Here is a 13692-nt window from a genome sequence, read left to right on the forward strand (position 1 = left end):
CACTGTCACCACTGGGGATGCAGTGCAGTGAGTCCACAGAGTGCACTGGCACCACTGGGGATGCGGTGCCGGGAGTCCAGTGAGTGCACTGGCACCACTGGGGATGCACTGCAGTGAATCCAGTGAGTGCACTGGCACCACTGGGGATACAGTGCAGTGAGTCCAGAGAGTGCACTGGCACCACTGGGGATGCACTGCAGTGAGTCCAGAGAGTGCACTGGCACCACTGGGGATGCATTGCAGTGAGTCCAGAGAGTGCACTGGCACCACAGATGATGCAGTACAGTGAGTCCAGTGAGTGCACTGGCACCACTGGGGATGTAGTGCCGTGATTCGAGAGAGTGCACTTGCACCACTGGGGATGCAGTGCAGTGAGTCCAGAGAGTGCACTGGCACCACTGGGGATGCACTGCAGTGAGTCCAGAGAGTGCACTGGTACCACTGGGGATGCAGTGCAGTGAGTCCACAGAGTGCACTGGCACCACTGGTGATGCACTGCAGTGAGTCCAGAGATTGCACTGGCACCACTGTGGATGCAGTTCAGTGAGTCCAGAGACTTCACTGGCACCACTGGGAATGCAGAGAAGTGAGTGCAGAGAGTGCACTGGCACCACTGGGAATGCAGAGAAGTGAGTGCAGAGAGTGCACTGGCACCACTGGGGATGAAGTGCAGTGAGTCCAGAGAGTGCACTGGCACCACTGGGGATGCAGTGCAGTGACTCGAGAGAGTGCACTGGCACCACCTGTGATGCAGTGCAGTGAGTCCAGAGAGTGCACTGGCACCAATGGGGCTGCAGTGCAGTGAGTCCAAAGAGTGCACTGGCACCACTTGGAATGCACTGCAGTGAGTCCAGAGAGTGCACTGGCACCACTGGTGATGCAGTACAGTGAGTCCAGAGAGTGCACTGGCACCACTGGGGATGCACTGCAGTGAGTCCAGAGAGTGCACTGGCACCACTGGGGATGCACTTCAGTGAGTCCAGGGATTGCACTGGCACCACTGGGGATGCAGTGCAGTGAGTCCAGAGAGTGCACTGGCACCACTGGGGATGCAGTGCATTGAGTCCAGAGAGTGCACTGGCACAACTGGGGATGCACTTCAGTGAGTCCAGAGAGTGCACTGACACCACTGGGGATGCAGTGCAGTGAGTCCAGAGAGTGCACTGGCACCACTGGGGATGCACTGTAGTGAGTCCAGAGAGTACACTGGCACCAGTGGGGATGCAGTACAGTGAGTCCAGAGAGTGCACTGGCACCACTGGGGATGCACTGCAGTGAGTCCAGAGAGTGCACTGGCACCACTGGGGATGTGTCCAGTGAGTCCAGTGAGTGCACTGGCACCACTGGGGATGCAGTGCAGTGAGTCCAGAGAGTACACTGGCACCAGTGGGGATGCAGTGCAGTGAGTCCAGAGAGTGCACTGGCACCACTGGGGATGCAGTGCAGTCAGTCCAGTGAGTGCACTGGCACCACTGGGGGTGCAGTACAGTGAGACCAGAGAGTGCACTGGCACCACTGGGGATGCACTGCAGTGAGTCCACAGAGTGCACTAGCACCACTGGGGATGCAGTGCAGTGAGTCCAGAGAGTGCGCTGGAACCACTGGGGATGCAGTGCAGTGAGTCCAGAGAGTGCACTGGCACCACTGGGGATGCAGTGCAGTGAGTCCAGAGAGTGCACTGGCACCACTGGGGATGCACTGCAGTGAGTCCAGTGAGTGCACTGGCACCACTGGTGATGCAGTGCAGTGAGTCCAGAGAGTGCACTGGCACCACTGGGGATGCACTGCAGTGAGTCCAGAGAGTGCACTGGCACCACTGGTGATGCAGTACAGTGAGTCCAGAGAGTGCACTGGCACCACTGGGGATGCACTGCAGTGAGTCCAGAGAGTGCACTGGCACCACTGGGGATGCACTTCAGTGAGTCTAGAGATTGCACTGGCACCACTGGGGATGCAGTGCAGTGAGTCGAGAGAGTGCACTGGCACCACTGGGGATGCAGTGCATTGAGTCCAGAGAGTGCACTGGCACAACTGGGGATGCACTTCAGTGAGTCCAGAGAGTGCACTGACACCACTGGGGATGCAGTGCAGTGAGTCCAGAGAGTGCACTGGCACCACTGGGGATGCACTGCAGTGAGTCCAGAGAGTACACTGGCACCAGTGGGGATGCAGTGCAAAGAGTCCAGAGAGTACACTGGCACCACTGGGGATGCACTTCAGTGAGTCCAGAGAGTGCACTGGCACCACTGGGGATGTGTCCAGTGAGTCCAGTGAGTGCACTGGCACCACTGGGGATGCAGTGCAGTGAGTCCAGAGAGTACACTGGCACCAGTGGGGATGCAGTGCAGTGAGTCCAGAGAGTGCACTGGCACCACTGGGGATGCAGTGCAGTCAGTCCAGTGAGTGCACTGGCACCACTGGGGGTGCAGTACAGTGAGTCCAGAGAGTGCACTGGCACCACTGGGGATGCACTGCAGTGAGTCCACAGAGTGCACTAGCACCACTGGGGATGCAGTGCAGTGAGTCCAGAGAGTGCGCTGGAACCACTGGGGATGCAGTGCAGTGAGTCCAGAGAGTGCACTGGCACCACTGGGGATGCAGTGCAGTGAGTCCAGAGAGTGCACTGGCACCAGTGGGGATGCACTGCAGTTAGTCCAGTGAGTGCACTGGCACCACTGGGGATGCAGTGCAGTGAGTCCAGAGAGTGCACTGGCACCACTGGGGAAGCAGTGCAGTGAGTCCAGAGAGTGCAGTGGCACCACTAGGGATGCAGTGCAGTGAGTCCATAGAGTGCACTGGCAGCACTGGGGATGCAGTTCAGTGAGTCCAGAGAGTGCACTGGCACCACTGGGGATGCAGTGCAGTGAGTCCAGAGAGTGCACTGGCACCACTGAGAATGCACTTCAGTGAGTCCAGAGAGTGCACTGGCACCACTGGGGATGCAGTGCAGTGAGTCCAGAGATTGCACTGGCACCACTGGGGATGCAGTGCTGTGACTCCAGAGAGCGCACAGGCACCACTGGGGATGCAGTGCAGTGAGTCCAGAGAGTGCACTGGCACCACTGGGGATGCACTGCAGTGAGCCCAAAGAGTGCACTGGCACCAGTGGGGATGCACTGCAGTGAGTCCAGTGAGTGCACTGGCACCACTGGGGAAGCAGTGCAGTGAGTCCAGAGAGTGCAGAGGCACCACTGGTGATGCAGTGCAGTGAGTCCAGAGAGTGCACTGGCACCACTGGGGATGCAGTGCAGTGAGTCCAGAGAGTGCACTGGCACCACTGGGGATGCACTGCAGTGAGTCCAGAGAGTGCACTGGCACCACTGAGAATGCCCTTCAGTGAGTCCAGAGAGTGCACTGGCACCACTGGGGATGCACTTCAGTGAGTCCAGAGAGTGCACTGGCACCACTGGGGATGCACTGCAGTGAGTCCAGAGAGTGCACTGGCACCACTGGGGATGCAGTGCTGTGACTCCAGAGAGTGCACTGGCACCACTGGGGATGCAGTGCAGTGAGTCCAGAGAGTGCACTGGCACCACTGGGGATGCGGTGCCGGGAGTCCAGAGAGTGCTTTGGCACCAGTGGGGATGCACTGCAGTGAGTCCAGAGAGTGCACTGGCACCACTGGGGATGCAGTGCAGTGAGTCCAGAGAGTGCTCTGGCACCACTGGGGATGCAGTGCAGTGAGTCCAGAGACTGCACTGGCACCACTGGGGATGCACTGCAGTGAGTCCAGAGAGCGCACTGGCACCACTGGGGATGCACTGCAGTGAGTCCACAGAGTGCACTGGCACCACTGGGGATGCAGTGCAGTGAGTCCAGAGAGTGCTCTGGCACCACTGGGGATGCAGTGCAGTGAGTCCAGAGACTGCACTGGCACCACTGGGGATGCACTGCAGTGAGTCCAGAGAGTGCACTGGCACCACTGGGGATGCAGTGCAGTGAGTCCAGAGATTGCACTGGCACCACTGGGGATGCAGTGCTGTGACTCCAGAGAGCGCACAGGCACCACTGGGGATGCAGTGCAGTGAGTCCAGAGAGTGCACTGGCACCACTGGGGATGCACTGCAGTGAGCCCAAAGAGTGCACTGGCACCAGTGGGGATGCACTGCAGTGAGTCCAGTGAGTGCACTGGCACCACTGGGGAAGCAGTGCAGTGAGTCCAGAGAGTGCAGAGGCACCACTGGTGATGCAGTGTAGTGAGTCCAGAGAGTGCACTGGCACCACTGGGGATGCAGTGCAGTGAGTCCAGAGAGTGCACTGGCACCACTGGGGATGCACTGCAGTGAGTCCAGAGAGTGCACTGGCACCACTGAGAATGCCCTTCAGTGAGTCCAGAGAGTGCACTGGCACCACTGGGGATGCACTTCAGTGAGTCCAGAGAGTGCACTGGCACCACTGGGGATGCACTGCAGTGAGTCCAGAGAGTGCACTGGCACCACTGGGGATGCAGTGCTGTGACTCCAGAGAGTGCACTGGCACCACTGGGGATGCAGTGCAGTGAGTCCAGAGAGTGCACTGGCACCACTGGGGATGCGGTGCCGGGAGTCCAGAGAGTGCTTTGGCACCAGTGGGGATGCACTGCAGTGAGTCCAGAGAGTGCACTGGCACCACTGGGGATGCAGTGCAGTGAGTCCAGAGAGTGCTCTGGCACCACTGGGGATGCAGTGCAGTGAGTCCAGAGACTGCACTGGCACCACTGGGGATGCACTGCAGTGAGTCCAGAGAGTGCACTGGCACCACTGGGGATGCACTGCAGTGAGTCCAGAGAGTGCACTGGCACCACTGGTGATGCAGTCCAGTGAGTCCAGTGAATGCACTGGCACCACTGGGGATGCTGTGCAGTGAGTGCAGAGAGTGCACTGGCACCACCTGTGATGCAGTACAGTGTGTCCAGTGAGTGCACTGGCACCACTGGGGATGCAGTGCTGTGACTCCGGAGAGCGCACTGGCACCACTGGGGATGCAGTGTAGTCAGTCCAGTGAGTGCACTGGCACCACTGGGGATGCAGTGCAGTGAGTGCAGAGAGTGCAATGGCACCAATGGGGATGCACTTCAGTGAGTCCAGAGAGTGCACTGGCACCACTGGGGATGCAGTGCAGTGAGTCCAGAGATTGCACTGGCACCACTGGGGATGCAGTGCTGTGACTCCAGAGAGCGCACTGGCACCACTGGACATGCAGTGCAGTGAGTGCAGAGAGTGCACTGGCACCACTGGGGATGCAGTGCAGTGAGTCCAGAGAGTGCACTGGCACCACTGGGGATGCACTGCAGTGAGTCCAGAGAGTGCACTGGCACCACTGGGGATGCACTGCAGTGAGTCCAGAGAGTGCACTGGCACCACTGGGGCTGCACTGCAGTGAGTCCAGAGAGTGCACTGGCACCACTGGGGATGCACTGCAGTGAGTCCAGAGATTGCACTGACACCACTGGGGATGCAGTGCAGTGAGTCCAGAGAGTGCACTGGCACCACTGGGGATGCACTACAGTGAGTCCACAGAGTGCACTGGCACCACTGGGGATGCTCTGCAGTGAGTCCAGAGATTGCACTGGCACCACTGGGGATGCAGTGCAGTGAGTGCAGAGAGTGCACTGGCACCACTGGGAATGCACTTCAGTGAGTTCAGAGAGTGCACTTGCACCACTGGGGATGGGTTTCAAGCCAACTGCATTAACCGCTCATGCTTCTTTCTTATGAGACGTTAGTAAACCAATTACATAGCCTTGTCAAGACTAAATCACAGGTAAAAATCCTGTACATCTCATGTGGCCAACCACTCCCAACTGGGATTCCAAGAACCAGGAGGTTCGGTGAAAATAGGGCTAGTGCTATTAGAGGGGTGATTATTAGAGTAAGCCCTAAGCTGTCTTTAATGGAGAAGTATGGGTGGAATGGGATTTTGTCGCAGTCTGATACGATTCCTAGTGGGTTATTTGAGCCTGATTCGTGTAGGAAGGTTAGGTGGACTAGGGTGATTCCTGCAATTAGGAAGGGCAGTAGGAAGTGGATGGCGAAGAATCGGGTTAAGGTTGGATTGTCTACTGAGAATCCTCCTCAGGCTCATTCTACTAGAGTTTGCCCAATGTACGGGATGGCTGAGAATAGGTTGGTGATTACGGTGGCCCCTCAGAATGACATTTGTCCTCATGGTAGGACATACCCTACGAAGGCAGTTGCTATTAGGGTGAGTAGGAGGATTACTCCTGTGTTTCAGGTTTCTTTGTATAGGTAGGAGCCGTAGTAGAGGCCTCGTCCGATGTGTAAGTAGATGCAGATAAAGAAGAGCGAAGCTCCGTTGGCGTGGAGGTTGCGGATGAGCCATCCGTACTGGACGTCTCGGCATGTGTGAGCTACTGAGGAGAAGGCGAGTGAAGTGTCTGCGGTGTAGTGTATGGCTAGTAGCAGGCCTGTTAGGATTTGTGTGGCTAAGCAGATGGCTAGAAGGGAGCCGAAGTTTCATCAGGCAGAGATGTTGGAGGGGGCGGGTAGGTCGATTAGGGAGTTGTTGATTATTTTTAGTAGGGGATGGGATTTGCGGATGTTAGGGGCCATTAGTGAGTCTGTGTGTTATTAGGATTATTACCAGGATGGAGAGGGCGAAGGATCCTAGGTAGGCCTTAATTAGCCCTGTGTGTATTGAGGTTGCGGCTTTGCTTGCGGCTACTTGTAGTTCAGCAAGGCCCTCTGGCCCTATTTTTTTGAGTCAGGAGAGGTCGATCAAGTGTAGGGCAATGTTTTGTCCCTTTTCTAGTAGGTTTTTGGAGAAGAATCGGTGTACTAGGGGGTTGAAGTACCCTAATGCAGAGGAGAAGTTTATGAGGGGGTTTGGTTTGGGGTGAGTGAGGGTGTGTGTTATGTTCGATAGTTCTAGGGCTAGGATGATTCCTAGGATTGTTATGAGGATGGCAGCAGTTTTGGTGATAAGGGGTATGGTTATTGGGGGGGTTTTGGTTGGTGTGATGAAAGAGGTAATGATTATTCCTGCTGTAATGCTGCCTAGGGCGAGTCGGGTTAGGGGGGCGGTGATTAGTGGGTTGTTTTCGTTTATTGATACTATTGGGGGGATTCGGGTTTGTCCAGCTTGGACTAGGATGGTTATGCGGATGCTGTAGGTTGCGGTGAATGCTGTGGCTATAAGGGTTAGGAGTAGGGCTCAAGTATTTAGGTATGATGTGTTTAAGCTTTCGATGATGAGGTCTTTTGAGTAGAATCCGGCTAGGAATGGGGTTCCTATCAGCGCCAGGTTTCCGATGGTTAGGCAGGAAGTAGTGACTGGGAGTATTTTCTGTAGGCCTCCTATCTTTCGGATATCTTGTTCTCCGTTTAGGTTGTGGATGATAGACCCTGAGCATAGGAATAGTATGGCTTTAAAGAAGGCATGGGTTGAGATGTGTAGGAAGGCTAGTTGTGGGAGGTTTAGTCCGATAGTGACTATTATTAGTCCTAGTTGGCTGGATGTTGAGAAAGCAATGATTTTTTTGATGTCATTTTGGGTTAGGGCGCATGTGGCAGCGAATAGGGTTGATAGAGCACCTAGGCATAGGCAGGCAGTTAGGGCTGTCTGGTTGGTGGCTAGCAGGGGGTGCATGCGGATGAGCAGGAAGATTCCGGCTACTACTATGGTACTGGAGTGCAGTAGGGCTGATACTGGGGTGGGGCCTTCTATTGCTGCGGGCAGTCATGGGTGGAGTCCAAATTGGGCGGATTTTCCTGCGGCTGCGAGGATTAATCCTATGAGGGGGAGGATTGGGGTTTGGTGGGGGTGTACGGCTTGTTGGATCTCTCAGGTGTTGAATGTTGAAGCTAGTCATGCTATGCTCAGGATCAGTCCGATGTCTCCGATTCGGTTGTAGATTACGGCTTGTAGGGCGGCGGTGTTGGCATCTGCTCGGCCTTGTCATCAGCCGATGAGAAGGAAGGACATGATTCGTACTCCTTCCCAGCCTACGAATAGGAGGAATATGTTGTTTGCGGTTGTTAGGAGGAGTATGGCGACTAGGAATGTCAGTAGGTAGGTGAAAAATTTTGTTACGTATGGCTCTGAGGCCATGTATCATATGGCGAATTGTAGGATTGATCATGTTACAAATAGGGCGATTGGAAGAAATGTTATTGAGTATTGGTCTATTTTTAGGCTCAGGGGGATTTTAAAGTTTATAATGAATTTTCACTCCCAGTGGCAGGTGACAGATTCTACTCCCGAGTAGATGAATGCGGTTGTAGGGGCTAGGCTAATTAGGAATGCGGTTTTAACAGCGCGGGTGGTGGCTTGTGGGGTGTTTTTAAAGTTTTTAAATAGAAATGGCAGGATGATTGGGGTTAGGAGGATTGTCAGCGTGAGTAGTGTGAGGGAGTTGATTAGTAGTGTGGGGTTCACTCCTTTTACTTGGATTTGCACCAAGATGGGTGGTTCCTAAGACCAGTGGATTGCTGTTATCCTTTAAAAGTAAGGGGGCTGAGGTTTTAGGCTCAGATGTAAGAGTTAGCAGCTCTTGTTGGTTAAACCCTCCCCTCGGCAGGTAAGAAGGTTTGAACTTCTATTCTTAGAATCACAGTCTAATGTTTGGTTTAAACTATACTTGCATGAGGGGATTCCGGAGATCAGTTCGGGTTTGAGGATTAGGAGGAATATTGGGATAATGTGGAGTGTTATGAGCAGGTGTTCTCGCGTGGTTGAGTTTTGCATAGATGTGATGTGGGAGGGGATTGAGCCTCGTTGGGTCATTAGTAGTATGAATAAGGTGTAGGAGGCGGTTAGTAGGGTTGCGATTCCTGTTAGGATGATCGTGAAGGCAGATCAGTTGAATAAGGTGATTATAATGGTTAGCTCTGCTATGAGGTTTGTTGTTGGGGGTAAGGCTATGTTTGTTAGATTGGCCAGCAATCATCAGGTAGCTATGAGTGGTAGGAGAGGTTGTAGGCCTCGTGTGAGTAGTAGAATTCGGCTGTGCGTACGTTCATAGTTTGTGTTGGCTAGGCAGAATAGTATGGAGGAAGTTAGTCCATGGGAAATTATTAGGATCATTGCCCCTGAGAATGATCAGTGGGTTTGGATTATTCCTGCGGCGATAACTAGGCCTATGTGGCTAACGGATGAATAAGCGATTAGTGATTTTAGGTCTGTCTGTCGTAGGCAGATTGAGCTAGTCATTAGGGCGCCTCATAGGGCCAGGGTTAGGAAGGGGTAGTGCAGGAGGTTGGACAGTGGGCCCATAAATAGAGTGACTCGTATAATTCCGTATCCTCCTAGCTTTAGTAGTAGGGCGGCGAGGAGTATTGAGCCTGCGATGGGTGCTTCTACGTGGGCTTTTGGCAGTCAGAGGTGTAGGCCGTATAGTGGGGCTTTTACTATGAATGCTATGAGCAGTGCTAGACCTGATAGTATTCCTGTCCATGAGGTGGATAGGGTTGGGTGGGTTAGTTGTAGGGTTGGCAGGTGCAGGGTGCCAATTTTCACGTATAGGTGTATGATTGTGATTAGCAGGGGTAGAGAGCTTACTGGCGTGTAGAATAGCAGGTAGATGCCAGCGCTTAGGCGTTCTGGTTGGTTCCCCCATCGGGTGATTAAGATTAGGGTGGGAATGAGGGTTGCTTCAAATGAGATGTAAAATAGTGCTAGTTCTGTGGTGGAAAAGGCTAGTAGGATGAATGGCTGGACTGCGACTAAGGTTGAGATAAAGATTCGTTTGCGTTGTAGGGGTTCTTGTTGCAGGTGGTTTTGGCTTGCTATGATTATGAGTGGGAGTAGTCAGCAGGATAGTACTAGGAGGGGGGATGAGATTTGGTCAATTCCTGTTCAGTTGGATAAAAATTTGTAGGGGTAGTAGGTTGGGATTAATCACTGTAGGCTTAGGGCAGCGATTAGGAGGCTGTATAAGGTGGTGTTAGTCCATAGAAATTTTGGTGGAGACAGCAGGGCTGTTGGAAGAAGTATGATTGTGGGTAGGATGATTTTTAGCATTGCAGGAGGTTTAGGTTGTGTAGATGGTCAGAGCCATGTGTGCGGGTGGAGGCTACTAGGATGGCCAGGCCTGTGCCCGCCTCACACGCTGAGAAGGTTAGCATGAGAATTGGTACCATGGTGAATGAGGAGACTTGGTTTTCGATGGATCATATTGATAGGCCTACGAATATCGATAATATTATGCTTTCAAGGCATAGTAGGGCGGATACTAGGTGGGTTCGGTGGAAGGCTAGCCCTAGTCCGCTGAAAATGAAGGCTGAGTAGAAGCTTAAATGTAGGGGCGACATAAGAAAGTTACAGGGTTGGCTGTAATCTGCTGGGTCGAAACCAGCTATCTTTTTGGTTAGACTAACTTTCTGTTATTCTGCTCATTCTAGGCCCCCTTGAATTCACTCGTAGGCCAGTCCGAGTGTTAGGAGAAGGAGGATCGCTACAGTTCAGGTGAGGGTCATTAGGGGGGATTGGAGTTGGACGGCTCATGGCAGGGGGAGTAGGAGGGCGATTTCTAGGTCGAATAGGACGAACAGGATGGCTACTGAGGAAGAATCGGACTGAGAATGGTAATCGAGCAGATCCAAGTGGGTCGAATCCACATTCGTACGGTGAGAGTTTCTCTGAGTCGGGGTTTATTTGGGCGAGTCAGAAGTTTAATGCGGTTAGGGCGGCGCTTAGGATTGATGATAGGGCGAATATGAACATGAGTGCGTTCATTGCTCTCCTCTGGGTTTATACCAGATTCTAGAGATTGGAAGTCAATTGTAATTAATATACTAGAAGAGCAAGATCCTCATCAGTAGATGGTTATGTAGAGGAATAGTCAGATGACGTCTACGAAGTGTCAGTATCAGGCTGCTGCCTCGAATCCGAAGTGGTGGTCTGATGTAAAGTGGAACTTGATCAGTCGGAAGAGGCAGACGGTCAGGAAGGAGGATCCGATGATTACGTGGAGTCCGTGGAATCCAGTGGCAACGAAGAAGGTAGATCCGTAGACGCTATCGGCGATTGAGAATGGGGCTTCGTGGTATTCTATTGCTTGTAGGGCTGTGAAGTAGAATCCCAGGAGGATCGTTAGGGTTAGGGCGTGGATGGCGTGTTTTCGGTTTCCTTCTGTGATGCTGTGATGGGCTCACGTTACGGTAACGCCTGAGGCTAGTAGGATGGCTGTGTTTAGTAGGGGGACTTCTATCGGGTTGAGTGGTTTAATTCCTGTTGGGGGTCATTGGCCTCCTAGTTCTGGGGTTGGGGCCAGGCTCGAGTGGAAGAACGCTCAGAAGAACCCTAAGAAGAAGAATGCTTCGGATGTGATGAAAAGGATTATGCCGTATCGTAGGCCTTTTTGGACTGTGGGAGTGTGATGGCCTTGGAAGGTGCTTTCTCGTACAATGTCTCGTCATCATTGGAGTATTACTAGGAGTATTGAGATGAGGCCTAGGGTTAGTAGTATGGATGAGTTGTAGTGGAATCACATGATTAATCCTGAGGTTGTGAGTAGGGCGGCGGCTGCCCCGAAGATTGGTCAAGGGCTTGGGTCAACTATGTGGTATGAGTGTGCTTGGTGTGCCATTAGATGTTTTCTTGTAAGTATAGGCTTAGAAGGAGCACGAAGACGTAGGCCTGGATTATGGCTACTGCTACTTCTAGGATGGTTAGGAGTAGTAGGATGATTATTGTTAGGATGGATACTGCAGGAAGGGTGGGTATTAATGCAATGGAGGCTGTAGAGATGAGTTGGATGAGTAAGTGTCCTGCTGTAAGGTTGGCTGTAAGGCGGACTCCGAGGGCTAGGGGGCGGATTAGTAGGCTGGTTGTTTCGATCAGGATTAGTGCGGGGATTAGGGGTGTAGGGGTACCTTCGGGTAATAGGTGGGCTAAAGAGGCTGATGGTTGGTTTCGTAGGCCTGTTAGTAGTGTGGCGAGCCATAGTGGGAAGGCTAGGGCTATGTTCATAGATAGTTGGGTGGTTGGGGTGAATGTATATGGAAGGAGGCCTAGAAGGTTGATTGTAAGAAGTATGATTATTAGGGATGTAAATATTATGGCTCATTTGTGGCCATTTTTGTTGAGTGGGACTATTAGTTGTTTTGTGATTAGGTGAAGGAGTCATGTTTGGATAGTAGAAAGGCGGTTGTTGATTCATGGGTTGTTTGGGGACGGGAATAGTAGGGCTGGGAAGAGTAGGGATAGTAGGATTAAGGGGATGCCGAATAGATTGGGGCTGGAAAATTGGTCAAAGAAGCTTAGGTTCATGGTCAGGATCATGGTGTGGGTTTGGTAGTGAGGGAGGTCTTATTTGATGGGGGGTTGGTTGTGGTGAAGGCTAGTAGTTTTGGTTGGATGAGGAGTGCTAGGGTTAATCAGGTTATAATTATGATTGAAAATCATGGTGCGGGGTTAAGCTGTGGCATATCATTAAGGAGGGGGAAGTCCCTCTTTGGCTAGCTTAAAAGGCTAGTGCTGTTGCATAGCTTCTTAATGATTAGGATGATGATAGAAGGGACGATCAGGCCTCGAAATGTGGGAGTGGGGTTGATTCTACTACAATGGGTATGTAGCTGTGATTAGCCCCGCAAATTTCTGAGCATTGTCCGTAAAAAATCCCAGGCCGGGTGGTAATGAATGAAGTTTGGTTTAGTCGGCCTGGGATTGCGTCTGTTTTAACTCCGAGCGTTGGGACTGCTCAGGAGTGGAGTACGTCTCCTGCAGTAATGATCACGCGGATGGGGGATTCTATTGGGATAACTACGCGGTGGTCAACTTCTAGCAGTCGGAAGTGGCCGTTGGGTAAGTCTGGGGTGGGCACTATGTAGGAGTCGAATGATAGGTCTTTGAAGTCTGTGTATTCGTAGCTTCAGTATCATTGGTGGTCGATGGCTTTTAGGGTGAGGTCTGGTTCATCGATTTTGTCCATTATGTAGAGGATTTGTAGGGATGGGAGGGCGAGGAGTACCAGGACGATAGCAGGTAGGATTGTCCAGATCAGCTCTACTTCTTGGGCGTCTACAGCATTGGACGAGAGTTTTTCTGTTAGTATGTGGGCTAAAAGGTAGAGAACTAGGCTGCAGATAGCTAGGGCAACGATTAGGGCGTGGTCGTGGAATTCAACGAGTTCTTCTATGATGGGTGATGAGGCGTCTTGGAATCCTAGTTGGGAGTGGTTGGCCACATGAGATGTACAGGATTTTTACCTGTGATTTAGTCTTGACAAGGCTATGTAATTGGTTTACTAACGTCTCATAAGAAAGAAGCATGAGCGGTTAATGCAGTTGGCTTGAAACCAGCATGTGAGGGTTCGATTCCTTCCTTTCTTGTACTTGGACGAAGGCCGGTTCCTCGAAAGTATGGTATGGGGGAGGGCAGCCGTGGATTCATTCAACGTTTGTGGTAGTTAGTTCTGGTTGTAGGACTTTTCGTTTGGCCGAAAAGGCTTCTCAGATGATGAATATTAGTATGATTACAGCTACTATTGAGATTAGGGAGCCGATGGAGGAAATGGTGTTTCATAGTGTGTAGGCGTCGGGATAGTCCGAGTATCGTCGGGGTATTCCTGCTAGGCCTAGGAAGTGCTGGGGGAAGAACGTTAGGTTTACTCCTGTAAATATTACCCCGAAGTGGGCTTTTGCTCATGTTTGGTGTAGGGTAAACCCAGTGAGTAGTGGGAATCAGTGAGTAAATCCTGCTAGAATGGCAAAGACGGCGCCTATGGATAGGACGTAGTGGAAGTGGGCAACT

General features: G+C 52.3%; 1 long non-coding RNA gene across 1 annotated transcript in view; it reads right to left on the reverse strand.

The window, feature by feature from the left end:
• Nucleotides 1-6550: 6550 nt before the first annotated feature.
• Nucleotides 6551-13692, reverse strand: part of LOC310880201 — a 32671-nt gene continuing 25529 nt past the window's right edge. The window contains exon 2 of the long non-coding RNA XR_014571527.1: nt 6551-6652. This is a non-coding gene — a long non-coding RNA (uncharacterized lncRNA). The remainder of the gene's footprint in view (nt 6653-13692) is intronic.

The sequence above is a fragment of the Anser anser genome (genome assembly GCF_964211835.1).
Source record: "Anser anser genome assembly, chromosome: 12".
NCBI lineage: Eukaryota > Metazoa > Chordata > Aves > Anseriformes > Anatidae > Anser > Anser anser.